The sequence below is a fragment of the Orbicella franksi genome, chromosome 14, assembly GCF_964199315.1.
Source record: "Orbicella franksi chromosome 14, jaOrbFran1.1, whole genome shotgun sequence".
NCBI classification, from domain to species: Eukaryota; Metazoa; Cnidaria; class Anthozoa; order Scleractinia; family Merulinidae; genus Orbicella; species Orbicella franksi.
The window spans coordinates 9276662-9289731 of record NC_138158.1 but is presented as its reverse complement, the minus strand read 5'-3'; the positions used below and the strand labels follow the sequence as shown (position 1 = coordinate 9289731).

General features: G+C 39.2%; 1 protein-coding gene across 2 annotated transcripts in view; it reads left to right on the top strand.

Moving 5' to 3' along the window:
- The first annotated feature begins 9329 nt into the window (after positions 1-9329).
- Positions 9330-13070, top strand: part of LOC145468434 (uncharacterized) — a 49557-nt gene continuing 45816 nt past the window's right edge. For both annotated transcript variants that reach the window (XM_081452144.1, XM_081452143.1), the window contains exon 1: positions 9330-9495. The gene's annotated coding sequence lies outside the window, so the exon portion shown is untranslated. The remainder of the gene's footprint in view (positions 9496-13070) is intronic.

Sequence of the window (13070 nt, the reverse complement as noted above, 5' to 3'; positions counted from 1 at the left end):
CACTAAAGGATTTTCTTTCATCTGCCTGTTGCATGAAGGCAACGATGCGTATATCCCGGGAAAACTTAAAAGTAGTCTGTTTAGATCTCAGGTCGCACGGCAGTTAATATTTTAGGGACTTTAACTTGTACTTAAAGTCCTGTCGCATTTGAGACTTCCAGCATCATAGAGTTCAGTTATGAGACAATTAAAATCAAAACAGCTCTTACGAAATGGTAGTTAAAGAAACAAAAAAATCTCTGAATCAATATCAATGATAATTCCGTTCAAAAAGAAGAGTGAATTACCGGTTTTCTGAAAAAGAATAATTGCCCTGCTTTTGCGTAAGTAAAATATCTCACCGTCTCATCTCGCGCTTGTGAAGTCCATAATTTTTATATTCAGCTATGTTTAAGGCAGCTGACTTTGACTTTGGCTACATTTTAACCGGCCTGTTTAGCCAGTAGAGAACAGTGTCAGATTTCGGCTATAGCATTTTTGCTGCACAAATCCGAGACACGAGCTAAAAGGTCGAATTAATATATCACGTGTTATTTAGTTCAGTTTCGAGTTCCATCAGATTGCGGTACTCAGTTATTAACTTGACATTTTTGTACGTCCTACAGGCTCATTTTGTCTTCGAGAGATAACAAGTTTTACACCGCTTTACCCTGCAGATTAAAAAAAAAAACAATGAATTTTTTTGATACTGATATCCACACATTTTGCCGTTAAGGTGGTATGGTACCCTAAAATGGACCAAAACGTTTGTTTAAATATGGTGAAGAAAGATCAATTGGTCACGTTCTTAAAGCAAACAGTCGTTGCTATGGCCGTTGCTGCGTGAAAAAGCTTATACCACTGTGTATTTTCATTAAATTTCACACTCATCTAGAAGAAAATTCGGCAAGATCGTTTCAAAATGTTTTTGACAAGTCCTCAAGGGTCTTAAGTCTTGTGTTTCCAAGAAATTGAATTTTTCATGAACATCGCCATATTTTAGGGTACCATAGCCCCTTAATATCTCCACCCCTCGATTAGTTTTGCAACCTAAGTGATTACTTCCAGATTACGAACTGGGGAAGGGAAGGTGGATATCGTTTGCACAAGCAGTCGACTTTAGATTGCGTTCCGTTTGGTTTCATCCCTCGTAAGCAAAATGATAGAGCAAGACAACCTCGTTCCCAGGCTCTCTCTTCTCTACCTCCCTTGGTCGTTGGAACATAGTTAGTAGTCTCCTCTACTAACTATGGTTGGAAGAAAGAAAACGACCAAGGCAGACAGAGAAGAGAGAGCCTGAGAACGAGGCTGAGAGCAAGACACGTTTTTTTCGCAAATCATCGATTTCACGGGAAAACTCTTTCGAAGGTGTTGTGTTTGGCGAACTATATCTTGAGACGGTCGAAACTGGGACCAAGAAATGTTCGAAACGCCTTCGGAAATCTTCGGAACGTTCTAAATATCGAGCGGAAAATATTGATCCGAACATCTTTGGACATGTTCGCCGGGCTGTTTTTCAAAAATCCTAGCCGCTTCTCGGATAAAACCTCGCGCTTGTGACTCTGGTAAAATAGGCCCTTTGCAGCTGGGGTCACGTGACCAAAAGTTATATTATACAAAAAATATTATATATATTATGGGCTATAACTAAAAGACTGCAAGAAATGGAAAGAGCATTTCGATTATACGAAAATGGCTAAGTTTGAGGCCCCTGGCATTAAAGAGTAAGTTTATACGTCAGTTAGAATTTTCGACAAATTTAGAGGATATCTGTGGAGAACGTTGTTAGAGAGCAAGGTCTTGCTCTCCAGTAACTTTTTCATACAGAACTTCTTAAATTTTTTAAAGTTCAAACCGTCATAAAATCTCATTCTTTAATGCCAGGGGCCTCAAACTTTACCATTCTGATATTTTTGACATGTTTTTTTTTTTTCATTTCTGGCATTCTTAAAGTTGCAGTCCATAATTTTATGTAAAGTAACCACGTGATGGCTTAGCTGCAAAGGGCCTATTGACAGCCATTTCCGTGTTATCTTGTACCTCTTTTTTAAAACAAGTCCTGTGATTATACAAAACCTTTCATATGAAAATGAACCGATTTGCATGAAAATGAACCTCTTGGGGAACACATTTCGTGTGATACTCATTTTGACGTAAGGCACGTCCACATGACGTCGGATAAATTTGGAAACTTGAAGACAAGAATTTTGTTTTATTTTGGAGGAATGTTCTTTTTGCGAGTAGACCTAACGGCACATTAATCAGCTCTGTGACCGCCCATGCTCGTCATTTCTTTAATTAGCTTCTAATTCCGATAGCATAGCTTGTACGCAGAAGGGCATAATCTTTTAACAGTTGGCAAAGAGCATGAGAGCTGTACAGCACTCCACGAGAGTTGTAGTGATATTAGCTTTAGCTACAGCATAACTAGCATGAACATCGTCTACTGACTTCGTCAACGTAGTACCAAAACAGAAGTGCTTTCGTGTGGGTAATGCAAGATTCCCTCTGGGCAAATTCAGATACGTTCACGTTTAAATACTACATCTATTGTTTAACAATAGTAAAAAAGTAATTTTCTCACGACTTTGTTTCAGCAACACAGATAATAATAGCTAATGTTTGCACCGCCGTTTTTTCAAAATAGACCTTTGGGAGTTTTTGAGTGACGGGGGTAAGCGGGAAGTCGAATTATCTCCTCTCTGGAGCGTATCATCCAATGTATGATACGTGATAACATCAAGTTGTAAATACTACGTGGAGCCTACTGACTCGATCATGACGTTTCGACATAAACTGGTTGTTGACTTGTTTTTATGTGATGATCAGTAGCTTATCCAGAAGAGCTTCTTTCAGAAAAGAACCGCACAATTAATGGATCATGTGTACTTTGTGCACCCCTCGATCGATATCGGTCGACATATCGACCGACACTCGACCGATATGTCAGTCGACATATCGACCGACACTCGGCCGATATATCGACCGAGATATGTCGGTCGACATATCGACCGATATATGTCGGTCGACATATCGACCGATATATCGGCCGAGATATCGGCCGAGTGTCGGTCGATAGGTCGACCGAGACATCGGTCGAGTGTCGATCGATATAGCGGCTGACACGCGGCCGATACTTTGACCATTGACTGTCGGTGGAATATCAGTCGACATTCGGTGGTATATCGGTCGACTGTCGTATAATATAAGTCAAAAGCTTCGACTGCCAGTGTCAGATGTATAAGTTATGCGCATTTCATCCTTTTTTGGTCAACCTTAAAAATTTCTGAAGGCTTTATGTTCGGATCATTCAGCCATTGTCAAGCAAGACATTCAAGTAAAATACTGCCAAATACACAAAATACAGTTGACAGGAAAAAGGATGAGGACGATGAAGGATAACAAGGTGCTGGACTGAGAACTGATGAAAGACAAGCAAGTCTTGAATTTGCCCATGCATTGCACTAATGCTTTTGCTGTTGTTTGATTTTTACATTTCCTTGCATGGAAGAGGGGTTACTGAACGACTTAAAATTTAGGAGAGTTACGCAAACATTTGACAAAACAATCAAGATAAAAAAATCAAAAAACTCGAATTCACGTTTAAGCAGCTTTTTCACACCCCCATAGCTGTCGTGGTATCTGGCCTTCACTAGCGTAGTCCCTATGATTTTTCTGGTATGGAACGGGGCTGGGTTTCAGCCTTGCCCTGTCGTACTTGTTGTTAAATCATTCTACCAAGGCTACGCTTGTTTTCCACATGTACTCTAACTTGTACTTCTTGGTTGGGTATATTCAAGAGGATGTGATAATTGTCCCTTTTTGGTATGTTATATTTTTTTTTCCCGGTGGTGGTACTCTCTTGTATATATCTTATTTTTATCGGCTCATTTTAATAGTAATTAATAGTAATTCCCTTCCCGTTATAACGGCCGTATGCCAATCGTGTCAAGCCGTGACGTTACCTTTTTTTGCTACTTATCGATAAGATTATAATGATGACAAGTTATGTGAGTAATTTGGTGTATCATGGGTTTGGTGGGGCAATTCCTTTTTTCTTTCTTTCTTTTTTTTTACCGAAAAACCCTACCCTCCGGCTAAGACACGGGGAATGTTAAAAATAGCCTCAGTGTGCATTTATCCGTACGATTATTGGGCAAGAAGAAAATAACGTATTGGTAATTTTTTTAGCCTGCGAGAGCATCCGGTTTTTCTGGCTCTAGTTTCCAATTTCAGCCGCCGAGAAAAACCCGAGAGGGAGAAGCGACTACCGGAAATACATGTACGTCTGCGGTTCGCAATCGAAAAGCAATCCGACCGATCGGGTTACATTGAGTTCGATTGATTTTTGGTTCGGTTTTGTTCGATTGACAGGTTTATATAAAGAAGCCTCTAAGAAGCGGGGGGTAGAACAGGGAAATCTGCGCTGCTCAGCAGACGTTACTTACCTAGGTTAAATTACGTCTGCGACGCAGGCTACAGTCACCAGTATCGGTGAAGTATCGGCGGAATGTCGGTAGCCTATCGATCGACATGTCGGCCGACAATCAGACAACCACTCTCGGTCGACATATCGACCGACATATCGGTCGAGTGTCGGGCGATATATCGACCGACACTCGGCCGATATATCGGCCGATATGTCGACCGACATATCTCGGTCGATATATCGGCCGAGTGTCGATCGATATATCGACTGACATATCGATCGAGTGTCGGTCGATATATCGGCCGAGACCTCGGTCGAGTGTCGATCAATATGTCGACCGATATATCGGTCGAGGGGTGCACAAAATACACATGATCCCATTTAATCGTAGTCAAGTTGGTCACAATACTGACAATACCTGCCGGAAGACAACAATTTTGTTATTGGGAGAATGTTCCTTTTTTGAATCAGGCCTAGGTACAGCTAGTTTTTCGTCAGTTTTAATCCCGGTACCCGGCACGATATTATGATGCTTAGCTTTGTAAAACGAATCATGTAGAGAAACGAGGTTTGATAACAGTTCGTAAAGAATACATCACTTCTGCTTTGGTGTGATTGATGAAACCATGATTCCCTCCGGGCAAATTCTGATGCGTCCATATTCTACTATGCCATTATAACAATGCTTAGTGGTAAAGAAGTCGTGACGCTGTTTCATCGCTACAAAAGACAATGACTAATCAACTGTTTTGCACCGCCGTGATTTTAAAATAGACATTAGACAATAGAGATTGGTCAAGTTTCTTCTCTTTTGAGCGTAACATCGACTTTTCGTGAGAACGTCAAGTTGTAATACTAAATGAGAGCTTACAGACGTATTGGTGGGCAGCAAGAACGGTTCAATTGCTGGTTTTCAGTGTCACGCAATTCAAAATAGATCAAAATAAAAATTAAAACCGGTCAAAAGATAAAGTCCAGAATCTGGGAAATGAAAGAAGGTAAATATGCAAAGACTCTCGCCAAAATTCTGGTCACAGCAATTTTTCTTATGCGAGATATGCGAAGAAATTTTTTACCCAAATTTATAGAGATTTGTATGGAGACGCCATGCTGGTGCCCATCCGTAGGGGCACCAACATGGCGGCCGGAAACCAACAGAAACATCTGACACTGAGTTTTGCTACAAAAGCGTGAATTTATCCCTCGAGGAACTCTAAAACATTAAAATAATACTTTTTCTAAGACGTGAACTGTTCAGATAGCCAAGTTACCCGAAATAGGTCACTTTTTTAACCATCGTTACAGCCATTCTCGTCCCCAGTGCTACTCGTCTTAAAATGCTGTTGACGAGTAGCTCTGGACGCACCCAAAAATTCGAATTTTTTCATTGGCTGACAAAAAATGAATGCGCAGCAGAAATGAAAATTACAAAGCTCTACGCATTCCATTTTACTTCCGGCCCGGAGGCGGCACCTTCGCTCAGTTGACACAGGCGCGCTTTACGAAAAAACAAATGGTGACCTTTCCTGATCGATCCGAAGGAATCGTTAAAGTTTCCACGTAACCAAAGGAGTACGTCGCCTGCAACGATGTCATTCACGATCGTAATCATCGTCCTTTGTTGTAGCAGCGGAGAAGGTGGGAAGAAACGTTTAGAACTCGGAGAATCAACCAGCTAATACAACAATTACTTTGTTGCTGACCATACCCCAAGAAATCATAAAATTAAGTTCGAATCGGCAGTGGGTTTTAAGAAACGTTTGTCTTCCTTTATGAAAAGCTCAAAAGGAAACTTAGAGCCAGGTGAAAAGACGAAGAAATATCACTCTTGCTAAGCAAATGTGGCACTGGAAATGCGAAGGTGAGTGTGTTTTTCTCTCTCTGAAAGATCAAGGAGATCAGATTCTAGCAGTCCAAAATGTATTGATATTAAATTGCCAAAATGAGTCAAAGGTCCGTGTTATAATACTCTGCTACGTACCTGGATGCTGTAGCAAATGGTCTGAACATGAAGTTTGGTTTGTTTCTTCCACATATTGTTATGTATGTATCTTTTACTATCTGTTAAGAAGCTTCTGCTGTTATAGATATATATAATATATTTTTTTTTAGCTCCCCTCTCTTTATTATTGAGACCTCTCCTATAGTCTCCCCCCAAAAAACACAAACAAACCTTTTGTGGTCAGGCAAGAGTTTAGTTTGCTTTAGAGCCTTCACCCAAATTTATTATTATTTTTTTATAATTTACTTGTGGAAATGATGTGTAAAGGTAAATAACCATAGATAACCATAGCTGAAATTTGAGGCCCTTTCCTCTCTCCCCATTTTAGTTAGGAAGCAACTGCAACTAGCAAAACTTTATTTCATCACAATAACATTAATCAGTAAATAACAATAATTTATCATCCATGCAAATAACTGTGAACAAATATAAGAGACAATTATTTATACATGTATAACTGATAACGAATCATCAGGACTAGTGGGTTTCCAAATGTAATGTGGGAATTATCTCTACTAAAAACAAATCAAACATTAAAGGTGTACAGAGTTGCATTAATATCCCCATAAGAAAAATATCATAATCTTTTTGTTAGCCTTTGAAAGATAATTTATTTCCTGCCATTATTTACTATTCTTTGTTAATTTTCAGACCATAATAGTGCTACATAAATTCCTTGAAGGATGACCATTTATGGATAATTCAAATGGGAATGTTGCTCTTGCAGTTCAATAAATACTACTGAAAAAAAAGGAGATGGAGAAAGAACCATTGTTGATAGTAAAGCTATGTGGCTGATGTTCTGATCAACCACAAGACGTAGAAAGTATACATTGAGATTTGTTGTTGCACATGGTTGTATAACAGGCTGAAGAGCCTTATTACCATGAAGTAACATGAATTGTAAAAGAGCAATGTCATTGCATTGTTTCCCATTCATTTTGTTCATGCAGTTTCCTAAAAAAAAATCTTCCTTAATGTACATTGAGGCACACCAATATGAATCACTCTCTTCACATCAGGAACCTCTACATGTATACCAATGCCAGATACTAATGTTATAGTTACATCATTTTAGCTGTATTATATTTTTGGTAACACCATGTACTCATATGGGAATACTGAAATAAATTGGTGTTGTTGTTGTTGTTGAAAGCACCCAAAAGATTAAGCTTTATATAAGCTGGTTGAAAGGTATAAAATGAACAAAAACAATTACATCGACAAAAGCAGTGGGGGACGGAGGACAAAATGGTGGAATAGCCCTATATCTAGTTTTGTAATGTCTACAGGCTTTTCTCAAGCCTGAATATACGAAAACCATCATTAGATGTTCCAGATAAGCTAATTAAAATTGCTGCAGAGCCATTATGGAAGCCCCCAGCACACATATATAACCACTTGATAACAACTGGCATAGGACTTTTATTTTTTTTCTTGGCGTTTTTCTTAACATGGTTGTAACCACTTCAAAAGGCCAATTGCTACCCTATACCCTGGTTACCACACACATATTTTTTTTATTCTTTCCGTAGCCATATGCAAAATAGATTTCTCTTCTCATATTTATTTAATTATAATACTGATGTAAATTAATTCTGTAAATAATGCACAATAAAAGTTGATCGATTGATTTAATTTGACAGTTTAATGATCTGTTGATTGTGGAAGACCCTTTTTTGTAAAAAAAAATAGAACAGAATGGGGTTACTTGAAAAAATGAGGACATGAAAGATCCTATGAAAGTGAGCACCTTTACTACATTCCTTGCAAGGAAACATGAGCAAAACTCCAATACAACAAAACTTTCCTGAGTTCAACAGATTTTTATTCTACTGCAGCTTACAAACCTATGTAAATAACCAGGAAGTAAATAGTTCTTACCATTAAAAAATTTTCCCTTCATCTATCAGCACGGCTTATATTTAAATCCTCTGGTCAGTGATGCAATTTCCACGGCTGATTTCCACAAACGCTTCCGTGTGTCCATAAACAAATTCTACCGTGTCATCGATAGACGTAATACATGCCGTATCCTGATTACTTTGCTTGAAAGCTTTCACAACTGCACCTTGCTCTTTAAACTTCTCCTTTTTATCGAATATGAAGAGAAGAAACAACAAGAACACAGCTATCGATTCCTGAATTTTTCTGGACGGTCCACCACAAAATGCACCGCGAAACCCGTTGGTAAAATATTACACAAGCTGGCAATCGTGTTTGAAGCAGCGACGGCATTTAAGGCCGCTTTCTACTCTCTTTTTAACTCTAAATCACCTAACTTCAGCGAAGTGAAAACACATGTCAGCGTTCCGATCTGTTTACATCCGAAGAATACTCTCTATTCCTCTCTCCCCTCCCTCAGGATTAGTTTCTGAGCATGAGCAGATATACAGGCCAAAATTACGCATGCGTTACCGGATGTCCGTGATTTACGGACATCCGGTAATGGCTGCTACCAGAGCCCTCCGTTTCTCCGACCACGTGACCAAAAGAAACGGAGGCTCTGGGGACGAGAATGCATTACAGCTCTCTAGGCCGTCATGTAAATGCCGCGTCACGCAAAAGCTTAGAAATTTTAAAAGCGTAGTGTATCACAAAACCAAGAACCCATTCGGAGCGAAAATTTGTATGAATATTAGTTTTCAGCCGCTCTTATACATCATTTAAGTAAAATCTCAGGAAGATCAATAGTTTTGTAGTTCGAATTTTAAGTCATTTCACGTGACGTCATGTGAAAACCAGCTATAGCTAGAACATAAACTTCCGGTCCAAATTCATGGCTCTACTAAGTGGTCCTGTTATGTTCCTTTGTTATGGGAATTACCATGGCGTTTTACTTCCTTGTTTGTCACTAGGGTGACCCAATCAGATAACAGTGTTCTTATTAGCCTGTGCATAACATAATCGAGAGCCAATCGGCTGAGTCAATTTCTACATCTAAATCTACAAATATAATCTGCAAAGGGTTTTAACGCCTCATTTTAATCCGCATCGTAAGCAAATTCGGTCGTTACTGATTTCTGGTGCCTCCTAAAACGCGGTAAAGCTTGCAGGATGAACACCTCAAGATCATTTTGATAAGGTACGCCGTTTAAATTGTCATCTGCAATATTGCAATCCGTAGGATTGCCGCTCACATTTCTGAACGGCTTAAAAAGATTTCCGTTTTGTATTACTTGTGAATGATTCCGTCATAGTTCTCAAGCTCTCTATACGAATAGATCGACTTCGATCGAATGCGCGCATAATTTATTTGAAATGGAGGCCTCGAAGATAATACGTTTAGCTTAATGTTAAAAATATAGATTAGGCCAAACGACGAAATGGTCAGTTTCCGTCTGTGGTTGTTTAAAAGAGCTATTTTTTCTTCTACTACAGTTGTAATTAAGATTGCTACGGAGAACTGGAATGCATGCACAGAGCTCGCTGCTAGCCATACCATTTTCTTACCTTGACTTCTCTTAACTCTTTGTGCGAGTCAAGGTAGTGAGTAATGTAAAATGTTATGGCTGTTTATTTGAATGATTGTATGAGGCTACCGATTGAAGCCCGATATAACAAGAAAGTGAAAGTAACTGTCACGTCACTGAATCAATCTCCAGATAGTTTCGATATTTAAATATTTCACAAAAAGTTTGATGTCCGTTCGCAATTGCGATCGGGCCAAGTTTTCCAGATACGAACGCAGCGGAGACTCACAAGAAATAGCACTCATAAAAGCTGAAAATGCCATGCTGGCTCTATACAGAAAAGAGTTAAGAGAGAGATTAGCATGACGTGCTAGTGGTCGGACGTGTTTTTCGTTGCTCCTCGAAATGGCGGAGTAACAAGTGACCACGTTCCCGAAGCTAATCATTGAAATGCCTGAAGATAGTGGAAAACCTAATGAGCCCAAAAGAGGAAGAAGCAGGAAACGTCAAAGAGGAAGCAGCTCCAAAACGGACGAAGAAACTAACGATTCTGACATGATTTGCGGTCAACATGGCGACCAAGTTGACCAAGACGACAACCAGACAAGCGCTGTTCGCTTTGAAGAAATTAATCAGAAGCTTGACAAGCTCTTGACTCTTTGTCCTCTAATTGAAGACCTTAAGACCCAGTTAGCGAAGCTAAAAGAAGAAAATACAGAGCTAAAGAAATCATTACAATGGGCGACAGACGAAGTAAACGATTTGCGAAACAACCAGAATGAAATGAGAACCGAACTAAATAGCTCCAGAGACATGTTGCAATATGTCCAGCAAGATCTCCAGATGCAGACCATACGCAACATTAAAATTGAAGTTCAGTCAAGGCGAAGTAACATTAAATTCTTTGGAGTGCGAGAAGCGGAAGCTGAAAGTAACCCGTACGAAACAGAGAGGATCGTAAAACTTCTTGTCAACGAGCTCAAAATGCCGAAGGAAGACGTGGCGAATTTAAAATTCGAAAGAGTACACCGCATGCCAACTAAACGTTCAGCAAGGACACCAACGAATAGACCAAGACCTATTATAGCCAAGCTGAGTTTTTACAAAGATAAGGGCCGTATATTTAAGCACGTGAAGAATATCGACCCTGAGTTAAAGAGCGGCGTCGCAGATGACTATCCCAAGGAAATAGATGAAATGAGGAAGGCGCTACTACCAGTGCTAAGAAAGGCCAAAAGGGAAAAGGCTTCAGCCTCGTTCAACGTGGACAGACTTGTAATTAATGGTCAAATTTACCGTGGACCTGAAACTGAGAAGTTTCCTTTCTATGCAAAAGTTTTATCTTCGTAAAATCGCTATCTGATCTTATTTAAATCACAAGACAGCTTCGGGAATCCATCTTGCACGGTAAGCTGTCACATTTTCAAGGGAGTTGTTTACATTTAGGTCATATGCATACTTGAGACTCCCTTGCCTCCTTTGCTAATTGTTAGTAAAGTAGTCAAAAGTGCCAGATTCTAACTTTGCCGTCGTTGATTGCTTTGCCCTAGAATTTCCTAAATTTTCGCGGCTTTAACTGTACAAATTCGATAAATTTATGCTGGCACCTTCTCATTTATTTGTGTTTAGGTTGGTTTTATTTTTCAGTGTCGATTTTCGTTTACATATCAAGAACGAGTACCCAATTACGTTTAAAAGATTCCGTCTTACAGCCAACTACAGAAGATTTTATAATTATTTATATACCCAAATTCTAATGCTAGTTACACCGGTGGCTTTGTCATCACCGCAAAAATTCTCCAATTTTATTCAAACCAATTTATTAAGATTTGAATATGACAACCCCGTTTAAAGCATCTTTTTGCTCACTTAATGCCAGAGGTTTAAACCAAGCACGAAAAAGACGACAGTTGCTTAGGTGGCTTCATAATTATAAATTTGACGTAATATTCCTACAAGAAACTTACTCAACACAAAATGTTGAAGCGATATGGAAATCTGAATGGGGAGGGAACATCATTTACAGTCAAGGAACAAATCATTCAAAAGGTGTTGCAATTCTCTTTAACCCCAAACTGGATGTACGCATAGGGAGCTCTGAAGCTGACAAAAACGGGAGATATTTACCACTAGAAGCTTCCATATTTGAGTCTACATTTTTGTTTTGTAACATTTACAGCCCAAATGACAATAACAGTCAAATTACATTCTTCTCAAAGCTCAGTGACAGTCTCAGGAGGCACGCTGATATGCAAATTGTTCTAGGAGGCGATTTCAATTGCGCTCTAGCACCTTTGGATAAAATTGGCGGAACTTCAACTGAGAGAAAAAAGACAGTAATTAGCAAAATCAAAAACTTGTGCAAGAATTTTGACCTCCAAGATGTGTGGAGATCACAACACCCCAGAACATCACAATACACATGGCGCAATAACTCGTTGAAAGTGCAATGCAGGCTAGATTATTGGCTGGTTTCAAAAGAATTGTCAGCGCTTGCGACAGATTCCGGAATCGTCACCTCAACAATATCAGATCATTCTGCAATAACTCTTCACCTGCAATCAAAAGAGTATGTTCAACGAGGTCCAGGTTTTTGGAAGATAAATAATTCTCTTTTAAGTGATGAAAGGTTTGTACAGGATCTATCGAGTAAGATACCGGAGTTCAAAACAAAACACGATTATTTGGATGACAAAGGCCTATACTGGGACATGATTAAAATGGAGGTGAGAGGTTTCTGTGTTCAATATACAAAACGAAAAAACAGGGAACGCCGCAATACCGAAAAGCACCTCCAACAACAAATTGATCATTTGATGAACCAGCTTAAGACTGACAGAACAAAAGAAAAGACATCAAAATTTTACCGTCTCAGAGCAGAATATAATGCGATAGCTGAATACAGAACAAAAGGTGCTATAATAAGAAGCAGGACACGTTGGCATGAAAATGGCGAAAAAAACACTAAATATTTTCTGAATATGGAAAAAAGACAACATTGTAAATCTCACATTTCAAAGCTTAAAACAAACGACGATAAGGAGATCAACGATCCTAAAACAATCTTAGAACAAGGGAAAATGTTCTATAAAAACCTTTATTATATGGAGAAGAGTGTTTTACTGGGAACTAAACCACTCGTAGATTCCATACGCCACTTCATCCGGGACCCGAGTGGCGTATTTTCCGTATGTCACCTTTGTGAGTGTCGTATCTTCAATGACGTCACGATTCCCGCCTTTTGCTT